Genomic DNA, 17,817 nt, shown 5'->3' on the forward strand with positions numbered 1-17,817 from the left:
AGAACAACAGCCCCTGCTCATCAGAAAAGAAATAATCCAGAGCTGTTTCCAAACTGCATAGCCACGCTCTCTCTACTTTCTCCACCTGCGTTGCACCTGAGCTCCATAAGATTATCACTGGGTGAGACCTATGTAAATCCTTAAGTTCTCAAAAAGCATGACTTCCTTTTCAGTTTTATCACCAGTCCCAAACAACTAGTTTACTTTTCAGCAGTGTTTCACCCCAAGCAGTTTTGTTTATCTGCTTGTTGTCTAGAGTGGAAAACAATAAAGCCCCAAGGAGAGGAAATCCTGGGTGGTCAGCCACGCACTCCACCAACGAAATGATTCAGTCTCTGCCTCAGCCGCAAGAACAGGTCATCGAATTTCATGCCTCAATAATATTTAAATCACTGCGTGTTGTTGAGAGGCAGGATAATGTGGTCAAAATCACTTGCTTTGGAGTTAGACAAGCCTGGGTTTGCAAATTTACTAACTGGGGGCCCTTGGGCAAGTGATGTAACTGCTCTGTCAATAGACCCATGTGTAAAATGTTTACACTATAATACTCAAAAGGGTATTATAGTCTACCCCCAAAGGGGTGCCATTGTGATTAACTTCATTCAGGGTCACTCACGAATAATGAAAATCATGAATGTTAAATCCATGAATGCTAAGATGCATAATGCAATTTTAGCATTCAGTAGCAATAACAGAACACTGTCGGGTAGGCCGGGCTTCAAGCATTTTCATGATTCTGGATTGGTCTGTGAACCAGATTTGCTGATAGGCAGGTGGGAATTAAATCTTAGGTTTCCTGGTTAGACCTTACCTATGAGGTAGCTGGCCTCGGAATTCAAATTTCCAAGGAAGCCACAAGGTGGTTCATGACTATCTTCCACTTGCACTTGATTCAGCTCCAGACTACACTAGAACTTCCCTGTTTTGTTTTTTTAACTTTGCTTTTGGAGATAATAGGATCACTCCATTTAGATGAAGTAAACTAATATCCTATTGAAAGTTCAGTTATAGTCAATAAATGGCTGTGATTGCCTAATCTATATAAGAAAACATTCATTTTTCCAGCAATGTATATGTGCTATGGTCTGGATATCTGTGTCCCTCCAGATTCACATGTTGAAACCTAATCACCAATGTGATCATATTAGCAGGTAGGACCTTTGGGAAGTGATTAAATCATGAGGGCAGAGCTCTCATGAATGGAATTAGTGCCCTTACAAAAGAGGTCTCAGAGAGCTTCCTTTCCCCCTTCTATCACATGAGGAAACAGCTAGAAGGTGCTGTCTGTGAGGAGTAGGCTCTCGTCAGAAACCAAATCTGCCTACACCTTGATCTTGGACTTCCCAGCCTCCAGAACAATAAGAAATAAATGTTTGCTGTTTAGAAACCACTGAGTCTATGGTATTTTGTTATAGCAGCTTGAATGGACTAAGATAATGTGACAAATTATAAGCAAATCATTGAGAAATAATTTTTGCTCATTGAGAAAATAAATTTTTCTCATTGAGAAATCTAAAATCCAGAAGTCTAAAATCAAGAAATTTGAAGGTTTCTCACTGAAGTGATCCAGTGTGTCAATTTCTATTGGAGAACTGACGTTAAAGCCTTATTTTAAAAAGAAATACATCTTAAAACATAGACACTCCCACAGTCATCTATCTTAAGATACTGGAACTAACTTTCCAAAGTACCAGAAAGCTTTAATTAATTACCATTCTGTGTATGATACAACACTGGGTGCTATGTATATTGACATACACTTGGCCTCTGGCCTTAAGAGGATTTTCATCAACAACATATACCATTGATGCAGATAAAAATCATATTACACTTTGGGGAAATAGCAATAGGATGTCAATAACATGGGGGCTTCCAATTATTTGTTTTCATTTTCAAATGGCTAAGTTTGAATAAATAATTAAATCTTGGATAGGTCAGCAGACTTCTCTAAGCAACGAAGAAGGATTAAGTATACTAATTTCATACATTTTTAAAATTTACCCACTCGTCTCTCCACGGTTATATACTGTAGACTACCATCACGTCTGAGTTACTGCAACATCCTTCTAACTCTTCTCTAGTCTTGCCCCTTATGGCAAATCATTTTCTCAAGTAAAGTCAGCTAATCTTCAAAAGTAGGCACATGAACTTATTAAAAATCAGAATGTGACTATTATAGCTGTTAATGCACAGAAGTTAGAATGTCTCCAAAAATAAACTCATCTGACCTAAAGGTTAAATTTTCTAGCGGCCAATATTGGGAATACAGAGCAAGTTTTTCTTACAAACACCACCCTGTATTGGAGAATTATCTTTTACTAGTTGTATATTTTTGCTCAATTTTTGAATTCGTTTAAATCATCTTATTAATAAAATACTAAAAATCTAAAAAGAAAATAAAAGGTGGCACATGATTGGTTTATTTCGCTACTTAAAACTCTCAATAGCTCCCCAGTGCACTTAGATTAAGGTCAAATACCTGGAGCTTACAAGGCCCTGTGGGGTCTACCTTCTGCCTAACTTTTCTAGTCATTTCACCCTTTGCAAAATGTACCACAGCCTCTAACACAGCTGGTTCATGCCTACTTATCCCTTTCTTTTTCTGGTAAACTTTTTCTTATCTCTGAATTATGGGTTAGTTGATCTTTTCATGTGCTAGCATGGCTCTTAGTAGTCTCCGCCACCACCCTTGCACTACTAAATAATAATGCAATTATTTACTTTTTTGGATCTTCACTCATTTGTAAGTTCCATGTGAACAGGCCCATACATTTCCTGTTTACCACTATATCCCTAACACTTAACACAGTGCCTAGAAAACAGTAGATATTGTTATAGCAAATTAAAATGGAGACCAGGTCTGGAAAATTCCAGAGCAGACAAAGCCAGTCAGTTCTTGAAAGTATCCTTAACTTTGCTTGGAATGCAAACATAAGCAAAACTTAACTTGGGCCATTTCTTATAAATACTTGGATTAGAGAACAACAAAACTTGACCTCAACCAGCAGAAGCTGCCCACTAACTTACAGTCTTCTAACTAGGGACTGTCCAGTGTGACGTAACAAATAATACAACTGTATGGCCTGGCGCAGTGGCTCACGCCTGTAATCCCAGCACATTGGGAGGCTGAGGTGGGCAGATCACGAGGTCAGGAGTTGGAGACCATCCTGGCTAACATGGTGAAACCCCGTCTCTACTAAAAAGATACAAAAATTCAGCCGGGCGTGGTGGCAGGCGCCTGTAGTCCCAGCTACTTGGGAGGCTGAGGCAGGAGAATGGCGTGAACCCAGGAGGTGGAGCTTTCAGTGAGCCAAGATCGTGCCACTGCACTCCAGCCTGGGCGACAGAGCAAGACTCTGTCTCAAAAAAATGTACTAATTATAATTATAATACAATAAATTAAAAAAAAGCAAACAATACAACTGTACGGTGTAACCAATCAGATATTGCCTTTGTCTTGCTTCTGCATTTGCCTTATGAAAGCTTGACCCTTGTGCTTTTTTCATGGAGCTCAAGGAACCTGTGAAACCTTCTTTTGGTTTGGTGCTTTCTGATTCATAAATTCCTGTTTGCTCAAACAAACTCTATGTGTCTCACTTCTAATTGCAACAATACACAGTACATATTTTGTTGAATTAGGTGACCTTTCTAGTGGTTTGATTGGTCTTTGCCTTGGTGTCTTTTCTTTGAGAGCACCTGCATCCAATAGGACTCGGTGTGATGATAACAATATTCTGTATCTGTGTTTTTCTAATACAGTGTCCACCAGCCACGTATGGCCATTGAACATTGGAAATGTGGCTAGTGAGACCAAGAACTAAATCTTTAATTACATTCAGTTATAATTAATTTCAATTTAAATAGCCACGTGCAGACAGCCATATTGGACAGCACACTCCCGGAAGATCTTTATTTGGTCAGATTTCTGTATGGTCACATTCATATAGTGTCACATTTTTTCAGGAAGTGGGTCTAGAGCTACGTTTTTCACTATTAGCCACTAGCTACCTGGGACTGTTTAAATTCAAATGAGAATCAGTTAAAATTAAATACAAGTTAAATATTTGTGTTGCAGTGTTGCTAGCCACATTTCAGCTTGCTCAAAAGCTGGATTTGGCTAGTGGCTACCATACTGAACATCGCAGAGAACATTTCCATTATCACAGAAAGTTGTCATGGACTGCACAGGTTTGAAGAATAGCTCACCTGACCAGAAGCAAAGATTCAAATTCTCCCCAAGGGGATGTTTGTTACCTATGTGTCCTGACTATTAGGAAGACTTGAATAGAGAACTGAGGTCATAGTGCTCTAGAAAGCTGATAAGACCCAGCTCTTACTTGCCTTATCTGAATAGAATATTGACCCCTATGTCCCAGGGTAACCCTAAATTAGGGACACTGATGAGGACAAAGTAGCTGACACTCAACAGGGGAGTCCAAGTTGACTCAGGCAGGTATTATAAAAGAGTGTCAGGGTCAATTTCAGCAGTCCCAATTCATGCTCCTTATTTATTCCCAGACATGACAGCTGGCAAAGTTGCAGTGACCTCTTGACCCCTCACTGCTACCTGATTCCCAGAAGGCAACCTCTTCCTGGAGCATCTCTTTTCTCTTTATTCGCATTCAGCTCTGAGATTGGCCAGCTCTCCTCCCCCGTGATGCAACTATTGGCAGCACCTCCAGTCTTTGTTGCCTCCAGAATGTATAACCACAGAGCATCCCTGGAAGACCACCCGGAAGCTTCAGCTGGCACAGTGTGGCGCTGTCCATCTGCTTAAAAGCACCGGGCTTGCCATGCCAGGAACACCTGCGCTCCATGGTGTGCCCTGGCTACCTCGTCACTTCACAGCAACATTCAAGGTGCAGTCCTGAATGCCCATGCTGGAAATTGCTACTTTGGAGGTTGTCTCCTCCGCTCAGCAGCATCCCAGCAGTGGGATGCTCATCATCTAAGAATGGCCGCAAGCGGGGGGTTAAAGTCAGGTCATTTTCTGAAGAAGTTGCTGCTCTTCCTGGTTTGACAAAGCTGACTTTTCAGTGTTCTGGGACACGGTGAAAAAGCCATCTGTTAAGCTAGGCTTGTGCCATAAAGGGTGGTCTTGGGGAGCAAATATTTAAATAGCATTTTTCTGTCCTCCTCATGTACATTTGGAACTTTAAAAACATATCAAGAAAAAAGTGATTAACTACAAGCCTTCCCTTTTCTATTAGGATTTCTTTTCCTTCTTTTCTTTTCTTTCTTTTTTTTTTTTTTTTAAATTAAGTCGACTTTGTTGGCAATTTTGTGCATCTTCCCCCCAGAATAGTCAGTGGTCCCTCCACTCAGTTACGTCACCAAGTCATAATCCTCATTTCTCAATCTTTGGCCACAAGAAGGGCTTTGCTTTAGCTGTTTTACTTCTCCTGTTTACTTCCCCTCATGCCCACTTCACCCCAGTGTTTTAAAACCACGACCACTAAAAATTCTTTTAAAAAACACTTAAATAGTATCACCCCCCCCCCTTAAAAATGTCTTGTCAGATTTCTTCCTCTTGTTTGCTTCAGAAAGTGGTGCTTTGATTGTCCATTAGAGAGTTGTTTACATTTCTCCAAAAGCTCCATTTAGTTTCCTTGACAAGGTGGAATAAGTGACTGGCTGTGATGGATAGAGGCACCTGTCCTAATGGCTGCTCACACTGTGCCCACCAGTGCACGTTACATTGATAAATTGACAACAGTTGGGACATGCTCTGCTAGCAGCAAGAATGAGGCTACGAGGACAAACACAGGCGGTTAGACAGTCTGCTTTAATATTCCTGGGAAAGGTGTACAGCCTCCTAATCTAACACCCCAACAGCTGCGATGAGGAATTAGTGCACAGGCAGAATTTCTTTGTTGCCTTGACACTACCTCTGCTAGTTAGCCTGGAATTATATTCACCGTAAAAGATTCCTTGGTCTTCCAGTGTATATGCCTACAGTACTTGGGTTGGGTGATTTAATGAAAACTACTTTATAAGATTTTAATTTTGTTATGAATGTATGGGTTTTTAAAAAGAGTCCTTCATTGAACTTTTCTCCTTCCTCTGATGAGAACAACAATAAGGACAACAAAATGCCTTATTAGCTATGAGTTGATTATCAGGAAAATGTGGGACATAGCCTTAGTCAACACTAAGGTGTTAATTATTTGGAATAAGGAGCTCAGGAGGGTCCAAATTTCCAGTAATGAAGAGCTGTCTGTCCATCAGGACACCCCACTCAGCCGGGGGTCTTAGAAGGTGTTCCGTTCTCTATCCTGCTTCCGTTTTCATTTTCTTTTTCCACTCTGCTGATTTCGTGTTACCTTTAAAAGACCGTGCAGCAGTGGGTCTCAGCAATGGAATCTCCCCCATGTTGACAAAGAGCCGAGGCAGGCACACGGCTATAAGGGCAGATCCAAGATTTTGCAGTCTCTCTTCACAACGTCCTCCCTCTCAGATAAGTTGAGAGCATCCGGGGCAAAGTGGTGGGTGAGTCAGCTCACACCGCGGGGCCAAGAGCCGCTGCGGCAGCAGCAGCAATCTCGACACAGTCCCTCGCTGCTTCATCCATTACATGCTTATCTTAACTGAAGACTAATCTAAAGGAACAAATGACCACAGGGAAAATGCTACAACTTAATACAAAGTCATAAAAAAAAAAAAAAAGAAAAGAATTCAGGCACAGAAGAAGCACGGACATAATAATGCTTCCCTGAGCCTCGCTTTTAAATGGCCTAGTTACTGATTTTATGATAAGACACAGTTTGCCTTTATGATTTGCATGGGTAATGAAGCAATTAGCAGCCATCATATATAAAACATGCTAGTTCTTCATTAGACACCAAACAAAATGGCATAACACGAGATGTGTAGTGTGGGGAGGCTCAAGTGACTTGCTCATTCTGTTTACTTTGTGTGGAGTTTTGTTGGAAGCCTGGTCGCTGCACGCATCACATTTAGAAGGCTAGACTGTGGTTAGTTTGATGTGAAATTCTGACTGGCTGGCAGTCGCCTCCACTCCCCACCCCCTAACTGCTAGTAAATTTCATTTCAAGTTATAATTATTGACATTGGAAACAGCTACTCGTATCACAACAACAAAGCAACAATTATACAGGATCTGGTGTTTCTCATGCAAATTACAGCAATAAAATACAGGAAAATCCGGCCCACTTACAGACCAGTCTTTGTCTTTGGAGAACACAGTCTGAACTATTTGGTTAACTAAATTAAAATGTAAATCTTGGCTGGCTTTTCTTCTTAGATAGCGATATGAAACAGTTTCTAAAAGACAGAAAAAGCTTAAGGGACCACATTTCAAACAACTTGTCATGAATATATTTTTTTAATGAATTAGGTCTGAAAAGCTTAACCGTCTATAACAATCAAAGATTCTAAAATGCTGTTCAAATAGGAAAAGCATAAGAAGGGAGAGAGTCCTGTATATTCTCCCCTTATATTTTTGTTTGTAAAGGAACTTGAGAGTGTTGGAAGATGCACGGCAATAGAGTCCCTTGTGTTTCACAACTAAAGCCATAGCTCTCTGACTCCTGGTTGGTGTAACATGTATAATGAGACCTGTAACCTAGAGAAGGAGATTAGTGAGCATTAAAACCGAGTTGTTTTACTTTATTAGAGTTGCTTTCCTTCCTGTCTTTGTCTCTTCTCCACACAAAACCCGAGCTTGTGAAAAAGTGTCCCAGCGAGGGAGGGTTACATTAAAAAGTCAACCACGGTCGTATTAGCATTAAGGCACTCTGAATACAGCCACTCTGAGCCACATGGAGTTCTGCAAAGAACCGGAAACAATGATTTGAATCTATAGGGAAATGGTATGGTTTCCGATCTATTATCATTACTGCTTTAAAAAACAAAACTAAACTAAACAAAGTCCCCCTCGACAAGCATAAAAAAGGGTTGGATCCACAAGGCCGCAATCAGAACTACAGAAGACAACATCAAAGAAAGAAGAAGAAAAGCAACTGCTTGTGCCTCTGGCCAGGATTCAGCTAACAACGCATCTGCTTTGAAAGCCATACCTCAGAGTTTGACCACAAGTAAACTGACCCGTAGGAAACCACGACAACGGAGGATACTGACATTTAATTTATGTATTTAATTTTTTTATACAGAGAAAAGCAATTGTGTGATCACATCTCATTTATAACAAATCTGATCTTTAAAAGGCAATAATTTCACAAATGCACTTTTGCATTAAGAATACTGTTATCATAAGCATGGAGCTAACACTGTGTGGGCAGTCACTCTGACTTATAGCAGCTCTGTACAGCCGCTGCAAGATAACCAAGAGTAATGGTTTTTGATAATCAGGCCACACTATTAATATAACATGAACCACAAGTGCTTTTGTACTGCAGCTCTGGTTAAACTAGCAAATCTCATTGGAATATAAAGAAGGGGTGGGGAGTCATGTTCTGTTTTCTGCTACTTCTGCACTGAAAAATATGCCTCAAGGTGCTGTCTTAGGTGTTTCATGTCTTAGGGCACATGTAGTAGAGCTGAAGAATGTTTCCCTTTAGAACCTCTGGTCCTTTCTGCTCAGTTCGAGTTCAATGACTACCCACTAGGTCAGAATTTAGGTCCGTGAAATGCAGCAGATGGATTCCAAATGGCAGTTTTGTTGGCTGGGGTAAAGCTGGTGGAACATGCTGAGGCCCATAGCAAGCTGGGTTTATGCTGGTCTCTCACTGGTCTGTAACTGTTGAAATATTGCTGGGTGTAAAGGGACTCATTTTGGCCAATGTGAGCAAAGGGGAATGCTGCCCCTCCATCGTAAATGTTAATGTGAAGGAAAATATGAGGGAAACACTTCTGGTGGTAAGAGTCAGACAACATAATCATAACAAGTAAAACCAGGCTTAAGCATGTCACTGCAATGTTTATTCATATGGTGACATTTACTGTAACTTTCCTCTAAAAGGCAATGGTTTCCTCCTGTTTTAACAACCCAGAAACCATTATGAAGTTACTTTGGATACATGATGTGTATTTTTGTCATAGAGCTCTCCATTTCCTAGGACATCTGCAATGGGGGTGAATTATGTCTAGAAAATCAATGCTTGGGCCAGTTCTGTAAATTTGAGGAGGCATGTAAAGAAACATATTTCCTGAATTTCACAATGAGGAGAGAAGATTAGAAAGGGCCGATTAAAGAAGCAGAGCCTCTATAAGACCGAGTGCTGTGTTTAAACATTTAAGAACCTCCTCCCATGCCATGTTTTTCATAAAACTCGCCCTACAAATGCAGATCAGGAGTGGATCTCTCTGGATCTCTTCAGATTCATGGCAGGAGATGAAGGTTAATGTCCATGGTGCTTAATTGTGCTTCAGTTGTGATGCTTTTGTGTGATGCTTTCGTCACCATATAATGCCGTATATTTTTATTCATTCACTCATATCAGACATTTATTGAGCATTTGCTTTATGCTAGTCATTCAACCAGGCATGCAGAAAGAGGATGAAGTGAATCTATCTCAAGGATATCAGAATCTGGTAGGAAAGAATAGACATGTACATGATTATAAAACTTGGTAGAACGTGTTAAAGAGAAATACATTTAAGTTGCCGTGGGAAAGATTACATTGAATAACATGGAATTAATGAAGATTTTGATACATTTAATCTTAAATAATGTGTAGATTTTAAATACTTGTTTTGTTTTCCCTGCTATGATGGAAATTAGTTGAAGCTAATCACCATGTTTAATTTCTGTGAATATATTTGATATGTTGCTATATTTAGTCAAATGTCTGTTCTATGGAGGCCTTACATTAATGGATACCATCTATAGAGCACTTGATGTGTTTCAGGCATTGTTGTAAGCCCATATTCTCTTATTTAACCCTCGTAGCATCTGCTGATAGATTCAAATTATCCCCATTTTACAGAGAAAACTGAAGCACTGAGAGGTTCACTAAATTGCTCAACTTTATAGCTATTAAGTGGAGAAGCTGGGTTGGAGCTGGGGCAGTCTGGTCTGAGTCTATATTCCTTACCCAAACACTTTAAATGCTTCTGGTCAATAAGTACTGAATGTTGAACAAATCCTCAGCAGTTACGATGCAATTTTACTTACCACTGTTGAATTTCTCAAGGATACTCAGCTTGGGAAACAAAACAAAAAATCTCAGGGTGCATAAAAATTGGTTTATAATTTAATTATTTCTCTTCATAAGAAAGTCTAGCTGTTGTTCACAATGTTTGTTCTCTTGAAAGTCTTGAGGTATTGAATCGTCTAGGATGGTTTCAAGTTATGCAGATTTTTAAGATAATAGTTTTATTGTTTGATAAACACAGCATCATTGACCTGGGCATCAACTCCAGTGTTTAGTCTTGCATTATCATGATACAGTGTTATGATGCACATCCATATGGTAAACCTGGGTTCTATGGACCTGAGTCTCCAGCACCCTTGGTGTTCCACATAAGTTGCAGAACAATCCTTCCCTGTCAGAAAAGAATTCATTGTTCAGAAGATGATCAGTAGCTTGATCTTGTTTGCACAGATTTCAGTGGTATAGAGTGTAGGGAGTTGGTGGGACAACTGGGTAGAGAGTAGGCAATGCCACCATACATGCAAGCATGTGAGCTGCGTGCAGACATCTGCTCCATTGGAGAAGCGAAGAAATGGAATGTCCTCTAGTGAACCGGCCATCTGCATTTCACCAGGTTCAATCTTTACCTAAATCCTTTTTCCACAGTACAGCTGAACTTGCCTGTTTCAAATAAGAAGTTGTGAAAAATAAATATGAAACTGACAGATACATTTATCCTTGTAGAAATTAGCAAGGAACAAAGAAAACTGTAATATTTAATTTTGCTAAAGTTATTGAAAAATTGCTATTCTTGTACATCACTTACATGTAGTGCAAAAAATTGTGATCTTGGTGATTTGTAAACTTTATCTAGAGCTATAAAATGCTATGCCAAAGGTACACATAATTCCATGGCCAGCAGTTCATTATAAGGAAACAGTTATGAACACAAAGATTCGTAGACAAGGATATACATCTAAAATTATTTAAGACATTAAAAAAGTAGAAATAGCCTAAATTTTTATCAATAGGGAACCTACTAATTTTAGAACATCTATAAAATAAAATACAAAAAAGCAGAGTACAGGCTGTACATAAAATGTTGCCTTGATTCAGCATGAAAAAAGAATGCTCTACAGAATAAAATAACTGTGGCGAAATTATGGATACCTTTAATTTTTCTTATTTGTACACTCTATATATTTGCTGAAAGGTTATACCACGAACATAGATTATTTCTCTTTTTCGAGGATCAAGTAAATATGAAGCACTGTTTAGAAGGCTGTGGACATGCTGAAGATCCATCCAGAGGGTCTCCAGATTTGCTCTGTGAGGACAAGGCTTGTCCCCTCTGTCCCCTCTTGATTGTTGAAATCTGTGCTGCTTTTTCCTTAAATTCTACTGTAAATTCTAGGAGGGGTAAAACTTTTTGATAGGCTATGAGAGAGAAGCCTTTAGAAGTAAGAAGAGGAATGAGCATTTGAAATATATTTTCAAGAAAAAGATAAGCATGTTAGTTTGGAGAACTTGTTGGAAAATTGAAAATTTTCCTCCTGCTTGAGTTAAACAAATCTAGTTGTTTTCCAGGTGAGTTAGTTTTGGACTATGGACTGTAGACAATATAGATTGCTTTTGACTTTGTAAGTAATAATGTCTAACTTTAACAAGTCAAACATTATGAATACATTTGAGAACAAAATTTTCAAGATAAGATAAGGTAAGGAAATGAGAGGAAACAGTATTTAAAGCAGACATGAGCATGCCTTTCCTTGGGTTTATCTAGAGAAGTATTGATTTCTACATGGCTGCATTGGTTGCAATGGAATATTGCTGGCAGCTACTAATTACGATTATACCACTGGCTTGTGATGACAAAAATGCTGGCCCATTCTGTTAATGCTTCTTTTCAGTTTAAAGAAATAAACCACATAATTCTGATTTCCCCAGATATTGCCAAGTTGCAGCGTCAGTCACTCTCAATCATATTCCTGTTCGAATGATTGTACAAAATTTAATTCCCTTTTATTCATAGTTGGCATTCATTCATTTATTCAACATTTGCTGAATTCCTAGTATGTTACAAGAAATAAGAAGTGTTATTTGTCCTTTAAATTTTATTTCCAACCTCTTAGAGATTGTTTAACTTAATACTAATTATTTTCTCTTATTTTTACACCCGGCACCCAAAATGGTATGGGGCATATTTATTTTTTAAATTAAAGTGAATTAAAATAAATTCTTGAGAATTTCATTATATCCCTCGAGATAATTGGAAACATAAAATAACATACCACAGAAAATGTGCCTTTATATCCGCGTGTGTGTGTGTGTGTGTGTGTGTGTGTATTTGTTCAGCATTGGAAATAAGAATCACAGATAATCAAGAAAGCAGCAAAATTTTTAATAGTCTTTGAAAATGTTATATTTAACTGACAATATAATTTTCATATGATAATTTGTAGAAAAACTGAAATATTGGAATTTGTTTAACTTTTAGATTTTAGTGGCAGTAACAAAAATCTCTTGTTGTTATACTTGTGCCTATAATTGGATTCAAAACAATTCAACAAAACTAAATTTATTGTTTAAATTAATATAAATAAATTTATAATTTAAATAAACTAATAATTAAAAAATAAGAGACAGTATGACATAATGGAACAGTCTATTAGAATAGTCCTGGCAAAGAAAAAATGTCTTAGTATTACAAAAAACTAAAATAGGAATCAACTTTCTGTAAAGCTCTATTCCCTCACTTTAAGATAGGCAAGTTGAGAAACTTGTCCAGTGTTCTATAGCCAGCCAGTGGTAAGCTCACTATCAAACTGAAGTTTTCAGACTTACTGTTTGGTCACCTTGTCTCAGTCCACATGAGCCAAATTTTTCTAAAGCTCCAATCAGTTGTCTAAATGGTTTATTTGCCAACTTTTCTAGTAGCAAACCAACCTAACAATAAGAAAGTTTAATGTCAGAGAGAAAGAAAGAAACGAACAAGCAAAGAAAAGAGAGAAGCAAAGAAATAAACAAAGAAAGAAGGAAAGAACAAGCAAGCCAGCCAGCCATTGGCCAGTGTTAAATAATAAGGGTAAATAAAAATGAACATTTACTGTGAAACCTAATTACAGTAATGTCATGTATAGTACAAAAAATGTATGGAACGAAAATCCCCAGCAAGTAACACAAAAGGTAGAAAGGGCAAAGGGAATCAACATGTTGGTAACATCAGTATTACTTGGGAAGGAGTAAAAACATGAATTTATTTCTATGTTGGACTATAGTAAAATAAAGATTCATACTTTAATCTCTAGGGTAATCATTAAAAATGATAAAATACAAACCAACAGAAAGAAAATGGACGATTTAAAATAATTAATTTAAAAGAAGGAAAAAAGAAAAGAAAAACATACAAAGCAGAAGGAACAAATAGAAAACAAGTAGTAAGATTATAGCTATGAAACTACAAATATCAGTAATTACATTTAATGTCAATAGACTACATACTCCAATTGAAAAACAAAGATTGTCAAACTGGATGAAAAAACAAAACCCAACTATGTGTTGCTTACATGAGATACATCTTAAACATAGGTACACAGAAAATTTGAAAGTAAAAGGATGGACACAGGAATAATGCAAATCCTAGCCCCCCCAAAAGCTGGTGTATTTATACTAATATCAGATAAAGGAGCATTTTGAAGATAAGCAGTGACATTTCAAAACGATAAAAGGATTTGAATAACTAGATGCAGATAATAATTTTAAGTTTGTACCACCTAGTAACATAGTTTCAAAATACACAAGTCAAAAATAGACAGAAAAAAGTAGAAATAGACATATCTATAATAACAGTGAGCGACTATAACACTTCTCTTGCTAACTTGTAAACAAAGCAGATAAAAGTCAATAAATAGGTAAAATATCTGAACTTAACAATACACATTATTTTCAAGTACATGTGGAATATTTACCAAAATTGACCATATCTTGGATCATCAATTAAGTCTCAAAGTTTGGAATACTGAGATCAGTCAGAGTATGCTCTCTGTTCTCAGTGGAATGAAGCTGTAAATTAATAAACACATATACAAAATCCAAATGTTTGGAAATGAAGTAGCACATTTATAAATCATTTATGCAGAAAATAAGCAGTCACTAAGAAAACTGGAAAAATTTTTTAACCAAATGATAATAAAATATATCAAAATTTTTAGGAATTTGCTGAGACTGTGATTAAGGGGAAACTTATAGCCTTAAATGTATACATGCTAAAAGAAGAAAGGCTTAATATCAAGAATATGAGAATTGATATCAAGAAATATGGGGAAGAACTCACAACAAATGAAAACCAACAAAAGCAGAAGAAGCCCCTATAGATAAAAGTAGAGAATAATAGGCCGGGCACAGTGTCTCATGCCTGTAATCCCAGCATTTTGGCAGGCTGAGACGGGCGGATCACGAGGTCAGGAGATTGAGACCATCCTGGCTAACACGGTGAAACCCTGTCTCTACTAAAAAAAAAAAAAATACAAAAAAGTAGCTGGGCATGGTGGCGGGCACCTGTAGTCCCAGCTACTCGGGAGGCTGAGGCAGGAGAATGGCGTGAACCTGGGAGGCGGAGCTTGCAGTGAGCCGAGATGGAGCCACTGCACTCCAGCCTGGGTGACAGAGCAAGACTCCATCTCAAAAAAAAAAAAAAAAAAAAAAAAAAAAAAAAAAAAAAAGTAGAGAATATAGAGAATAGCAATATAAAAACCAAATTTACAAGAAAATAAAACCACCAAGGCCAAAAGGTTGTTCTTTGAAAAGACTTTTAAACTGATAGATTGATCAAGAAGAGAGTGATACAGATTACCAATATTAGAACTGAAAAATGGGACATCACTACAGATTCGAGACACTGACAGAATACTAAGAGCATAATGTGAACAACTTTATGCTGAGAAACTGAAAAACTTAAGTGAAATATATAAATTTCTAGGAAAACACAGTTTTTCTAAACTAACAAAACAAGAAACAAAAAATCTGAATATTCTTATATAATATGAATTGAATCCTTAATACAAACCTTCCCACAAAAAGTCTTTAATCCCAGATAGCTTCACCAATGAATTTTTCCAAATATTTAAGGGAAATTACACCAATTTCCAACAATCATATGCAGATATTTCCAGAGAATAAAAACACTTTCTAATTTATTTTAAAAGGTCAGCATACCCTTGATACTAAAACTTGTCAAGTACTTTAAAAAAAAATAAGCATAGGACAATTTCTCATACAAACATAGCTGCAAAAATCCTGAACAAAATATTGGAAAATAGAATTTAGTAATACATTAAAATAATACATACATCATAATGAATTAAGTCTATTCTTGAATATAAGGTTGGTTTAACATTTAAAAATTAATCAGTGATGCTGCTGTGCCTACGGAGTAGCCATTCTTTCTTCCTTTACTTTTTAAATGAACTTGCTTTCACTTAAAAAACAAAAAACAAAAACTAATCAATGAATCACTGACATTAATAGAATAAAGCAGAAAACTCATACAATCATTTCAGTGGATGAAGAAAAAAATTGGATAAAATTCAGTATCACAAATGTAAAAAAGTTCTTGGTAAACTAAGAATAAAACAGAATTTACTTAATCTAATAGACACATTATTTGTTAAAACTATTGATCATATGACTTCAATGACTTCCAAAGTATCTAGTCTTCTTTAATAAAAGTGCTGACCAACCAGAACAGTTTCTGGGTAATTACAGATCATCAGGGATTACCAGCTAAGAGTTTTTAAACAGATTAACAATTGTCCAAGTTGGTTATTACTCTCCCACAATTAGTCTGTACTTTCATCATTTCCAGATTAGACTTTCCTACATTTTACCTACAAAATTTTTTGAATCACATTAAATAATTTGCCTCTCTTGCTCTTTTTTTTAATAAAAATATTTGACAGGACATATTCCATTTACTTTGAACGTTTACATCTTATAAATATACTTAAGCTATTAAGAATGTCATAAAGGCAAACTTTTTCATAATTGATTAAAACACAAAACAAAACCACTGGCCCTCAAAAAGAAAATGTAACTCAAAGTATGGGAGGGAAAGAAGAGACATATGGTGACCTCATGAGTAGGTTAAGTTCAAAATAGATAAATGACTTAAAGGTTTACAGTTTCTATTTTGAGAGACATACAATACACTTCAAAAAACCTATTGCTTAAAGAAATATTAAGAACAAGAAAGGAGCTCTATAAAAGAACTGTTCTTAGAAACCTGGAAGCGATGTTCTACCAGTATTCTTTTAATTATAATTAGATAATGAACAATTATAATAAGGAAAACTGCTACAATACCCACTTAGGTTGATCTTTCCCTTTAACTTCACAGCAGGATATAGGACTTTTTTCAATTCCCTTGAAATCAAACCTAAGTGTGAAGTGAGCCATTCTCTGGAAGTATGGGCATATATATGTATATACACACATATTCTTTTCACTTAGTAAGTTACCAAACTTGACATGCAATAAGGAAATAATGTTTGTGAGTGTAGAAAGAGTCATGTAAAAATCCACCATCTGGGGTGGTTTGAAAGATGTGGTCTAATGTAGAAGACATATTAGTGAAAAGCAAAGGATAATTCCTTTACTGCATGCAGGTAGGCTGGAGACACCCACAGATGGCCACACAAGAAGAAAGGTGACAGGGAAAATTAGTGTTGAACAATTTGGAAATAACTGTCAAACCCTGGTTGAATATTTGCACGTAGGAAGATATTCCTTTTGTTGTTTGCCCTGTGTGAATGACTTAATACCAGTAGAGAGGATTGAATGAAATGGACTTATTATAATAATTGTTCTAATTCTCAGTCTCTGCTGAAGAAAAAAATAATGCAGCCTAGGCAACATGACGAAACCCTGTCTCTATAAAAAAAATACAAAAAATTAGCCAGGCATGGTGGTGCACACCTGTAGTCTCAGCTACTCAGGAAGCTGAGGTGGGAGGATCAACTGAGCCTGGGAGGTGGAGGTTGCAGTGAGCTGAGATCACGCCACTGCACTTCAGCCTGGGGCGAAAGAGTGAAACCTTGCCCCACCCCCCAAAAAAGATGAAAATAATGACAGGAACTATTAGTAATTGGTTTCCCACAAGAGACATATTTGTCATGTACATAATCCTTTCCAAGATATATCTTAAAGGCTATTTGCCCTGCAGTATGGCCTGACATTAAGTATAAGATGTATCTACTTTATGCACTACTATATATCCTAAGAACCTAATATACTGTCTGGAACATTGTGCTCAGTAACTATAGTTAACCCTTGAACAACATGGGTTTGAAATACATGGGTCCACTTATAAATGGATTTTTAAAAATAAGTATATTAGAAAATGTTCTGGAGATTTGCAACAATTTGAAAAAAAATCCTTGCAAACTGTGTAGCCCAGAAGTGTTGAAAAAATTAAGATATATGTAGATACTAGTCTGTTTTATCATTCACTGTCATAAAGCATACATAAATCTATTATTAAAAGCTAAAATTTATTGCAACACACACACACACAAACACATGTAGAATCTACATGGCGCCATTTGCAGTGGAGAGAAATGTAAACAAACATAAAGACACAGTATTAAATCATAACTACATAAAATTAACTCTAGTACATACTGTACTACTGTAATAATTTTGTAGCCACCTTCTGAGCTCAAGTGTTTGGAGTATCTGCTTAAAACGCCCTGTGATGCTACTAATC

Source organism: Macaca thibetana, chromosome 1, assembly GCF_024542745.1.
Source record: "Macaca thibetana thibetana isolate TM-01 chromosome 1, ASM2454274v1, whole genome shotgun sequence".
Lineage (NCBI taxonomy): Eukaryota > Metazoa > Chordata > Mammalia > Primates > Cercopithecidae > Macaca > Macaca thibetana.